Genomic DNA, 11,485 nt, shown 5'->3' with positions numbered 1-11,485 from the left:
AGTATTAATAAAATTACTATTAAAAATGAAAATATAAAATAAATATTAAAATAATTAGAATGTATTAGTTGAATATTCAAAGAACCACTCCTTATATATTTATATACTCCCTGCCCACCCATAAGTTCACTTCATCCATAATCAATAGCCTTAATATATAAACCCCCAGTAACAAATGAACTACCAATTAATCCGCCAGATGATAAATAAGGTAAAAATCATATTCCTCCTAATAAATAGTATATTATTTTATTATTAAAAAATGGATAAACGTCAAACAAAAAAGATGTAATATTATACCCAATTCATCCCCCCAATAAAATACAAATAACTGCCCCTATTTTCAAATTAAGGGGGATAATGACAACAAAAACAGAAGGAAAAACTAATCATATTAACCCAGAACCCCCCACAACGGATAATAATAGCAAGCCTAATATGCCTTTAAATATACCTCACCCCCCCTCATCAGAAAAGAATTGAAATGATCTACCTCTATAAGACTTACCAGCCAAATAATAATTTAATCGAAAACTATAAGCTATGGTTATACCCGTAGAAATTCATAATAAAATAAATATTACTAAGTTAAAAGAAGATATACTTAATATTTCCAAAATTAAATCCTTAGAATAAAATCCAGCCAAAAATGGTATTCCACATAGGGCAAGACTAGAAACTATTATACAAGAAATAGTTATTGGTATTTTATTAATTAAACCCCCCATACAACGAATATCCTGAACATCCCCTATAATATGAATTACTACACCAGCACATAAAAACAATAAAGACTTAAATATAGCGTGTGTCAACAAGTGAAAAAATGATAACTCCTTTAATCCCATAGATAATGTTAATATTATTAAACCAAGTTGTCTTAATGTAGACAAAGCAATAATTTTCCTTAAATCATATTCAAAATTAGCACCAACCCCGGCTATAAATATAGTTAATCCAGATAATAATAAAAGTACCCTACCAAAAACAGTATATATTAATATATCTCCAAAACGAATTAACAAGTAAACCCCAGCAGTAACCAAAGTAGAAGAGTGAACTAATGCAGAAACTGGGGTTGGTGCAGCTATAGCTGCCGGCAATCACGCAGAAAACGGAATTTGTGCACTCTTTGTTATTCCAGCAATAATAATAAATCTAGTAATTAATATTATATCAAAATCAGAAACTAATCATAAATAATAAATATAATTCCATCTACCATAGTTTAATATTCAAGCAATAGATAACAAAATAAACACGTCACCAATTCGATTGGACAGAGCAGTTAATATTCCAGCAGAATAGGAACGAACATTCTGATAATAAATTACTAGACAGTAAGAAACTAATCCCAGACCATCCCATCCTAAAATAATTCTAATAATATTAGGAGAAATAATTAAAAACATTATAGATCCAACAAATAATAAAACTAAAATAACAAATCGATTTATATTATAGTCTCCCTCCATATAAGAACCTCTATAATTAATAACCATAGAAGAAATATATATAACTAAGCCTATAAAAATTAAAGATATCCAATCAAATAATATTGTTATAATAATGCTAGAACTATTCAAATTAATAATATTTCACTCAATAAAAATTGTAACATCCTTAATTAAAAACATTATCCCCAATAATAATAAAATTATTCTACTAATCAATAAGATAATAGATACTATGCTTGTAATAAAAAAATTAAAAACCATTGATTTAAGAACTCTTAGTTACCACTAAGCCCACAACTTAATATTCTATTTAAACTACTTAAATATTTTAAATTCAATGAAATATTGGAGAACAAAAAATAATTAAAAAATTTAATGGAAATAAATGACAAAATAATAATAAATATTCACGAATATTACTTCTTCAACAAGAAAACACACCAGAATAATATATTCCATGCTGAGTATAAGAATATAAATATAAAGTATAGCCAGCACTTAAAAAAGAAAGTAATGCAACACCCACAAAACTAAAATAAGATCACCCAATAATTCTATTTAATAAACTAATCTCCCCCAATAAGTTAATAGAAGGTGGAGCAGCCATATTAGTAATTCTTAATATAAATCATCACAAAGATAATCTAGGAATATAATTAATTATTCCCCTATTAATTAATATACTACGACTACCTAATCGTTCATAAGTAATATTTACCAGACAAAATATTCCAGAAGAACAAAGGCCATGTGCTACTATTAAAGTAAGACCACCATTTATCCCCCATGCTCCTATAGTTATAATCCCCATTAAAACAAGACCTATATGTGCTACAGATGAATATGCAACCAAGGCCCTTAAATCAATTTGACGCATACAAACAAGACTAATTATTCAAATTCCAACAATTCTAATACCAAATCAAAAAATATTATATTTAATAGCTAATCTCTCGATACAAGAAATAATTCGCAAAATACCATATCCCCCAAGCTTTAATAAAATCCCAGCCAAAATTATAGACCCACTAACTGGAGCCTCCACATGAGCCCTGGGTAATCACAAATGAACCAAAAATATAGGCATTTTTACTAAAAAAGCAAACACCATTCTAACATACCAAACAAAATAATTTATATCAACATTAATATATCTAAATATATATATGTATAAACCACCAACCCTATAATTTAATACAAAAATACCAACCAAAAGGGGTAAAGAAGCAAGTAATGTATAAAAAAGTAAATATACTCCCGCTTGTACTCGCTCTGGTTGATACCCCCAACCTAAAATTAAAAATAAAGTAGGTACTAATGACCCCTCAAAAAACAAATAAAATAAAAAAAAATTTATTCTTATAAAAGTTAATATTAATAATAATAATAAAATAATTAATAAAAACATAAATCTACAAGGATAAAAATAAATAGATATAATACTATTTCTAGCCACTATTATTAAAAAGATAATTCAAATACTAAGTAAAATTAAAGAATAGGACATTACATCTAATCCAATAAAATAACCAGCCCCCCATACTCCTATACCAAATCACACCATTAATAAAAACAAAAAACAACCAAAAACAATAGAAATTTGAACCACCATTCATAAAGAATTATTAAATCTCAAAAGGATTAAAAATATAAAATAAAAAATATATTTTAACATTTTAATAATACAAAAGAATTAAAATAATCATTACCATGAGTGCGTGTAACTGATACTATAACAGAGAGGCCAAGGGCCCCCTCACATACACAAAATGAAATAAATAATAAACAAAAATAAGCTTCTTCCTGATTATTAATAAAATAATAAGTTATATATAAATATAAGGATAATACAATAAATTCAAGTCTTAATAGAGTTACTAATAAATGCCTACGTTGAGAGATAAAACATAAAAATCTAATAAATAAAATAATTAATATAAGTAATATGCTTAACATAAGTTTTTATAGTTTAATAAAAACAATGGTCTTGTAAATCATAAATGAATTATTAATTCTAAAAACATCAAGGAAGATATAATTATATCATCATTAGCTCCCAAAGCCAATATTTTTATTAAACTACTCCTTGATATTAAAATACAATGAATACTAATTATCATCATAACACTATTAGCACTAATAATATTATATATAAAACATCCACTATCTATAGGGATTACACTAATTATACAGACTGTTACTGCATGCCTAACAATATCAACATTCCTAAAATCCCCATGACTTTCTTATGTATTATTCCTAGTATTTTTAGGGGGAATATTAGTTCTATTTATTTATACAACAAGACTCACACCAAATGAAATATTCAAAATAAGAATAAAAATATTGATTTTAGGTATAACCCTAATATTATTATGCTTATTTATATTAATAATAATAGATCCATTATTAACCCCCTCAATATTACAAAATATAGATACCTATACAACCTGAAGAAATACCCCCCCCCTGCCAGGAATAAAATTATACAATGAATCCATTATAATAATAACTACTATAACAGTAGTATATTTATTTATTACATTAATTGCAATTGTAAAAATTACTAGACTTTCGCACGGCCCCCTAAAAATAATTAAATAATTACAAATGACAAAGCCAGCACGGATCTATCACCCTCTACTTAAACTAGCAAATAATGCATTAGTGGACTTACCAGCCCCACTAAATATTTCATACTGATGAAATTTTGGTTCACTTATAGGAATGTGTCTTTCAATCCAAGTCTTAACAGGTCTTTTTTTAGCAATACATTATATTTCAAGAACAGATTTAGCCTTTTCCAGAGTAATACACATCTGCCGAGATGTAAACTATGGATGAATATTACGAACTATTCATGCTAATGGAGCCTCCATATTCTTTATTTGTATATATATACATGTTGGACGAGGAATATATTACGGATCCTACTTATATTTTCACACATGATCTATTGGGGTTATAATTATATTAGCAACAATAGCAACAGCATTTGTCGGATATGTATTACCATGAGGTCAAATATCATTTTGAGGTGCTACAGTAATTACTAACTTACTCTCGGCAATTCCATATTTAGGAACTATATTAGTTCAGTGAATTTGGGGTGGATTTGCAGTAGATAGTGCCACACTGACTCGATTTTTTGCCTTCCATTTCTTATTACCATTTATTTTAATAGCAATATCCATAGTTCATTTACTTTTTCTGCATCAAACCGGATCTAATAATCCACTATCTATTAATAGCAACATGGATAAAATCCCATTCCATCCATACTTCTCCATAAAAGATATGTTAGGTTTTATACTTATAATTTTAATATTAATACAACTCTCACTAATATTTCCAACAGCCCTAGGAGATCCTGAAAATTTTACCCCCGCAAATCCACTAGTAACCCCTGTACATATTCAGCCAGAATGATACTTTCTATTTGCATACGCCATTCTACGATCAATCCCAAATAAGCTTGGAGGAGTAGTAGCACTAGTATTATCTATTATAATTTTATTTATTATACCAATACACCATAAAAGAAATTTTCGTGGTCTACAATTTTACCCCTTAAACCAAGTATTATTTTGATTAATATTTGCAACCTTTATTTTATTAACCTGAATTGGGGCCCGACCCGTAGAAACCCCATATATTACTACTGGGCAAGTATTAACAATTATATATTTTATATACTTCATTATATCCCCAGCAACCCTACTATTATGAGATAAAATTTTAAAAAAATGACTTCTTGACTGAAATTTTAAGTGTATGTCTTGAAAACATAAAATAGAATGTAAATATTCTAGAAGTCTTCACATTCTAATTATTATGCAACTAAATATAAATTGATACAATCAAGCCCCTAAAACCAACAAAAAAAAATAAATAATTCAAAGAAACCGGAAGAAAACTCCTCCAAGCTAAATATATAAGTTTATCATAACGAAATCGTGGTAGTGTACCTCGAATTCAAATATAAATAAAGCCTAAAAAAATAACCCTTAAATAAAAAAGATAAGAAAAATGATATCCCCCCAATAATAAAATTCTAAATAAAACACTTATAAATAAAATACTAGCATATTCAGATATAAAAATTAAAGCAAACCCACCAGCACTATACTCAATATTAAACCCAGAAACAAGTTCAGACTCCCCCTCAGCAAAATCAAAAGGAGTTCGGTTAGTTTCAGCTAAACAAGAACTCAACCAGGCTAGCGCCAATGGTACAGCAATAAAAATAAACCATAAATAATCCTGAAAAACATTGAATAAAAGTAAGTTATAACCACCAATTAAAAAAATAAAAGATAATAAGATTAATACTAATCTAACCTCATAAGAAATAGTTTGAGCAACGGCTCGAAGCCCACCAAGTAATGCATAATTAGAATTAGATGATCACCCAGCAGATATTACTCTATACACTCCTATTCTTATACAACATAAAAAGAAAAACACCCCCAAATAAAAATTAAATAATAAGGTATGATATGGGAAAACAACCCAAACAACCAAAGATAAAAATAAACTAAAAACTGGAGATATATAATATGGATAATAATTTCTTAAAGTAGGTAATGTTTGCTCCTTAGTAAATAATTTAACTGCATCAGCAAAAGGCTGAAAAATACCACAAATACCAACCCGATTAGGCCCCCTACGAATTTGAATATAACCTAACACCCTACGCTCAAATAAAGTAAAAAAAGCAACTCTAATTAAAACACACACAACTAAAATAATAAAAGAAATAATTCCAATAAATAAATCTAATATCATCCACTATAAAAAGAAATTTATCTTCATTATTGAATTCTAAATTCAATGCACTTCTCTGCCATAATAGTAATTATTATTAATCAATATTACATATATAATATAAGTATTTGGTCCTTTCGTACTAAAACACTCTTAATATTAAGAGATAGAAACCAACCTGGCTCACGCCGGTTTGAACTCAGATCATGTAAGAAATTAAAGGTCGAACAGACCATCAAATTTGAAATGCTACACCCAAATGATATCTTAATCCAACATCGAGGTCGCAACCCCTCCTGTCGATAAGATCTCTCAAGAAAGATTACGCTGTTATCCCTAAGGTAACTTATTCTTTAAATCACTAAAAATGGATCCCAAATAACAAAAATTATTGAATATTAAATAAAAAAGAGCTAATTATTATCTTCCCATCACCCCAACGAAATATTATTTAATAATATACATAGTTATACTGCTAATCAAAACATCATTAAAATAATATAAAGATCTATAGGGTCTTATCGTCCCCTTAAAAAAATAAAGCCTTTTCACTTTAAAGTAAAATTATACATTAATTAACTAAAGACAGTCTATTCCTCGTCCAACCATTCATTCTAGCCCCCAATTAAAAGACTAATGATTATGCTACCTTCGCACGGTCAAAATACCGCGGCCATTAAACAAGCGTCATTGGGCAGGTTATACTTCATATAAAAATCATGAAAAGATGTTTTTGATAAACAGGCGAGAATAAATTTTGCCTAATTCCTTTAATTAATTAAATAAATATACTAATAGAATCATAATTTCAAAATAAAACCAATTAAAACATATAATTAAGTAAGAAAGTAAAACCAAACTAAATTTTTAATAAAATTTCAAATAAATTATAACAAAATTACAAAAATTAGCAATCTCCAAACCAACAAATATAATAGTTTATTATAAAGTTATAACCAACATATTAACCAGAAGCACATCCCCCTAGTTATAACTAAACATTAATATTATAATATATATTAATATAAAAAATATTAAAATGTAAAGCTATATTAAATATAATTCCCTAATAACTAGATATAAGGTAAGTCGAATAACATTTTATTACAAGAAGCAATTTTAACAGAAAAATATAACACTTTTACCTTAAAATTAATTCTACTAGCTCCTCACCCTTCGAGAAAACAGAATATTCAATTAAAATTTAATCCTCCCTGATACAAAAGGTACGATTATTAACATCTCCTATAATAAAAATTAATATTTCATATATTTAATAAGTCCAACACTGTACTAATAATCTATAACAAACTAATTCATATGTACTAATCATATAACCAACCACAATAAAATTCCTTTTCATATATAAACAATTTATAACCAAAATTTAAATAGTAATAAAATTTCTATCAAAATATATCGAATTGCACGACTAACTACTCAATGTAAATGAATATCCTAACTAACAGGAATATTTTGATACTACTCAAACTAGGCACACCTTCCGGTACGCCTACTATGTTACGACTTATCTCACCTATATAAATGAGAGTGACGGGCGATGTGTGCATGCCCTAGAGCTAATAAACCAAAATGTTATTCTAAAACAAAATTACAATTAAATCCAATTTCAAACATAATTACAACACATTATCCAAATCAACATAATGTAACCCATCTCCCCCCATTAATAAGCTGCACCTTGACCTGAAATATATTCCAATAGAAAAAAAAAACATATATATTTAAATATTCAAACTACGGCGGTATACAAACTGACATTTTACAATAATAGGTCAAATAAAACGTGGAATATCGATTACGGGACAGGTTCCTCTAAATAGAATAAAGCACCGCCAAATTCTTTGAGTTTCAAGATCATAACTAATACTACTCAAACCAAATTCACAATGATAATAATAGGGTATCTAATCCTAGTTTAATATATCACCTTTATAGAATTAATAAAAATAAAGAACAAATTATATTAAAAATTTCACCCAATAAATAAAGCATAAACAACCAAAAATCAATTATTACTACAATTAAGTCAACAACCCTCCACTTATGTCCCCACGTCTAACCGCGGCAGCTGGCACGAATTTAGCCGGACAAAATAAACATTAAAATTCTGTAATCTAATTTACACTAAAATTAAACAAACCCACACACTGCGAACTAAATCAAAATACACCGTTTCAACCCATAAAAAATTGACGGAAATTTTTCCTCTCTTTAATAAATACATATGTAAAATTTAACTAGGGAGATTCAAGCTAGAATAAAACTTTAATTTAAAAACATAAAGAGAGGTTCCTTATTATTACGTATTATGTATTATATTAAATTAAATTATAATTAGAAATTATCTCACGAAAATTTCCCCCTTTATATTTTTTTACTCACTTTCCCGTATTATTATTACTTACTCAGTTCATTATTAAGAAAATATACAATAATAGTTTGAATATTTGTACCTTATTAGAGCCCATACACACATAAAGTTACTTTCTAAACTTTTCAAATTAACGAACTTGTACACATGTTCCTCATCATCCAATACAACATGCAGACATTTTCAAAGTCATTAAGATCATTAAGGAACTCCATCTAAAACATGATTGCGTTCACAACGTGGCCGAAGGTCACGCATGCGAGAGTACAAGACGTGGCCAAAGGCCACGTCGAAAGTACGCGAGTCCAATATGTATATAAAGCCCCAATCCCACCACTCACTCACTGACTCACTGACATAAATGTTCTCCATGAAGGAAGCCCCGGAGGCGAAAAATGCCCGATTACGACCCCCCATGAAATCGTCCCGAAAGGCCGAGAAAATTCAAAAATCGCTCAATCGGCCCTTCCTTAAGGGTGAAAATGCCCTTTTCTCACGTCCCTAGCAACCGTTTCCAAGGCTTTTCTTTTTTGCTCACATTGTTTCCTTCAATTCTTAATTGTCCAGCTACATTATATTTCTCACAGATCAACAAAAGATGAATCAACTTTTGGTTAGAAAAGGTGCTTCAAACAAGGGTGACATCTACTACATAAGCAGTTTCAGCCCAGGTACAATTACGTATAGGTACTTATATTAGTAAACTCAATGTGAATATATTTACTTCGTGGTTGTTTTAATTAAATGTTTAGAGGTATAATAACAAACAAATATTTAGAGAGTTTCCGGTACTTGTTGTTCACCATGGAAACGGACGTTGCTAAGGAACTTAAAGAAAGTTTATTATCACCCCGAAAACTACTGTAAGTGAAATATGCTAGACTTTTCGTATTTCAAAATTCAAGCGTCAGAATTTATTAGAGAGGCAAGGCAGGAATTTGAGGGAAATAAAGGAAGACAATAATTTTCCAATTACGTTTAAAAATGTGAAAATGACAAAAGACGTAAATATTGCATTTCCAATTTAGTGTCGCTATTGAATTCGTTTATGCAAGACATCCAGCTAATAATCTTGAAACGGTTATTACTTACTCAGTTTATTATTAAGAAAATATACAATAATGCTTTGAATATTTGTGCCTTATTAGAGCCCATACACACACAAAGTTACTTTCTAAACTTTTAAAATTAGTGAACTTATACACTTGTCCCCCTACATCCAATAAAACATGCAGACATTTTATCCCATCTATAATATGATTACGCCCACAAAGTGGCCGAAGGTCACGCATGCGAGCGTACAAGACGTGGCCTTGGCCACGTCGAAAGTACGCGAGTCCAATATATATATAGCCCCAATCCCACCACTCACTCACTCACTGACATAAATGTTCTCCGTGAAGGAAGCCCCGGAGGCGAAAAATGTCCGATTACGACCCCCCATGAAATCGTCCCAAAAGAGCGAGAAAATTAAAAAATCGCTCAATCGGCCCTTCCTTAAGGGTGAAAATGCCCTTTTCTCACGCCCTTAGCAACCGTTGCCACGGGCATTTCTTTTGCACACATTGTTTCCTTCAATTCTTAATTGTCTAGCTACATTATATTTGTCACAGATCAATAGCACACAGATGAATCAACACCTGGTACAAAAAGGTGCCTGAAACAAGGGTGACATCTACATAAGGAGTTTCAGCCCAGAATCAATTACTTACGTATATATTGGTAAACTCAATGCGAAAAATGTTACCTACATCGTGGTTCTTTTAACTAAATGTTTAGAGGTATAATAACAAACAATTATTTAGAGTTTTTGCCGTGCTTGTTGTTGTCCATGGAAACGGACGTTGCTAGGGAACTTAAAGAAAGTATATTTTCACCCCGAGAACTACTGTAAGGGAATTATGCTAGACTTTTCGAATTTCAAAATACAAGCGTTAGAATTTATTACGGAGGCAAGGTAGGAATTTGAGGAGAATGACGGAAAACAATTATTATCCAATTATGTTTAAAAATGTAAAAATGACAAAAGACGTAAATATTGCATTTCCAATTTAGTGTCGCTATTGAATTCGTTTATGCAAGACATCCAGCTAATAATCTTGAAACGGTTATTAATTACTCAGTTTATTATTAAGAAAATAGACAATAATGCTTTGAATATTTGTGCCTTATTAAAGCCCATACACACACAAAGTTACTTTCTAAACTTTTAAAATTAGTGAACTTATACACTTGTTCCCCTTCATCCAATACAACATGCAGACATTTTATCCCATCTATAATATGATTACGCCCACAAAGTGGCCGAAGGTCACGCATGCGAGCGTACAAGACGTGGCCTTGGCCACGTCGGCCGAAGGTCACGCATGCGAGCGTACAAGACGTGGCCTTGGCCACGTCGAAAGTACGCGAGTATATATATATAGCCCCAATCCCACCACTCACTGACATAAATGTTCTCCATGAAGGAAGCCCCGGAGGCAAAAAATGCCCGATTACGACCCCCCATGAAATTGTCCCAAAAGGCCGAGAAAATTCAAAATTCGCTCAATCGGCCCTTGCTTAAGGGTGAAAATGCCCTTTTCTCACGTCCTTAGCAACCGTTGCCACGGAATTTTTTTGCAGCACACATTGTTTCCTTCAATTCTTAATTGTCTAGCTACATTATATTTCTTGCAGATCAATAGCACACAGATGAATGAACTCATGACTTTGAAAAGGTGCCTGAAACAAGGGTGACATCTACATAATAAGGAGTTTCAGCCCAGATACAATTCCGTATATATTGTTATACTCAATGCGTAAATATCTAATTACATCGTGCTTGTTTTAACTAAATGTTTAGGGGGTATAATGACATGCAATT

At 30.2% G+C, this 11,485-nt stretch overlaps 3 pseudogenes; all 3 read right to left on the bottom strand.

Moving 5' to 3' along the window:
* Nucleotides 1-218: 218 nt before the first annotated feature.
* On the bottom strand, nucleotides 219-1,718 carry LOC145986895 (NADH-ubiquinone oxidoreductase chain 5 pseudogene; annotated as a pseudogene).
* A 73-nt stretch (nucleotides 1,719-1,791) lies between these two features.
* LOC145986894 (NADH-ubiquinone oxidoreductase chain 4 pseudogene) lies at nucleotides 1,792-3,132 on the bottom strand (annotated as a pseudogene).
* A 2,150-nt stretch (nucleotides 3,133-5,282) lies between these two features.
* LOC145986428 (NADH-ubiquinone oxidoreductase chain 1 pseudogene) lies at nucleotides 5,283-7,072 on the bottom strand (annotated as a pseudogene).
* Between the last annotated feature and the right edge of the window lie 4,413 nt (nucleotides 7,073-11,485).

The sequence above is a fragment of the Lepisma saccharinum genome, chromosome 4 (assembly GCF_977018435.1).
Source record: "Lepisma saccharinum chromosome 4, izLepSacc3.1, whole genome shotgun sequence".
In the NCBI taxonomy this organism is placed as follows: Eukaryota; Metazoa; Arthropoda; class Insecta; order Zygentoma; family Lepismatidae; genus Lepisma; species Lepisma saccharinum.
The sequence above is the reverse complement of the archived record's forward strand: the minus strand, read 5'-3'. Positions and strand labels throughout refer to the sequence as shown.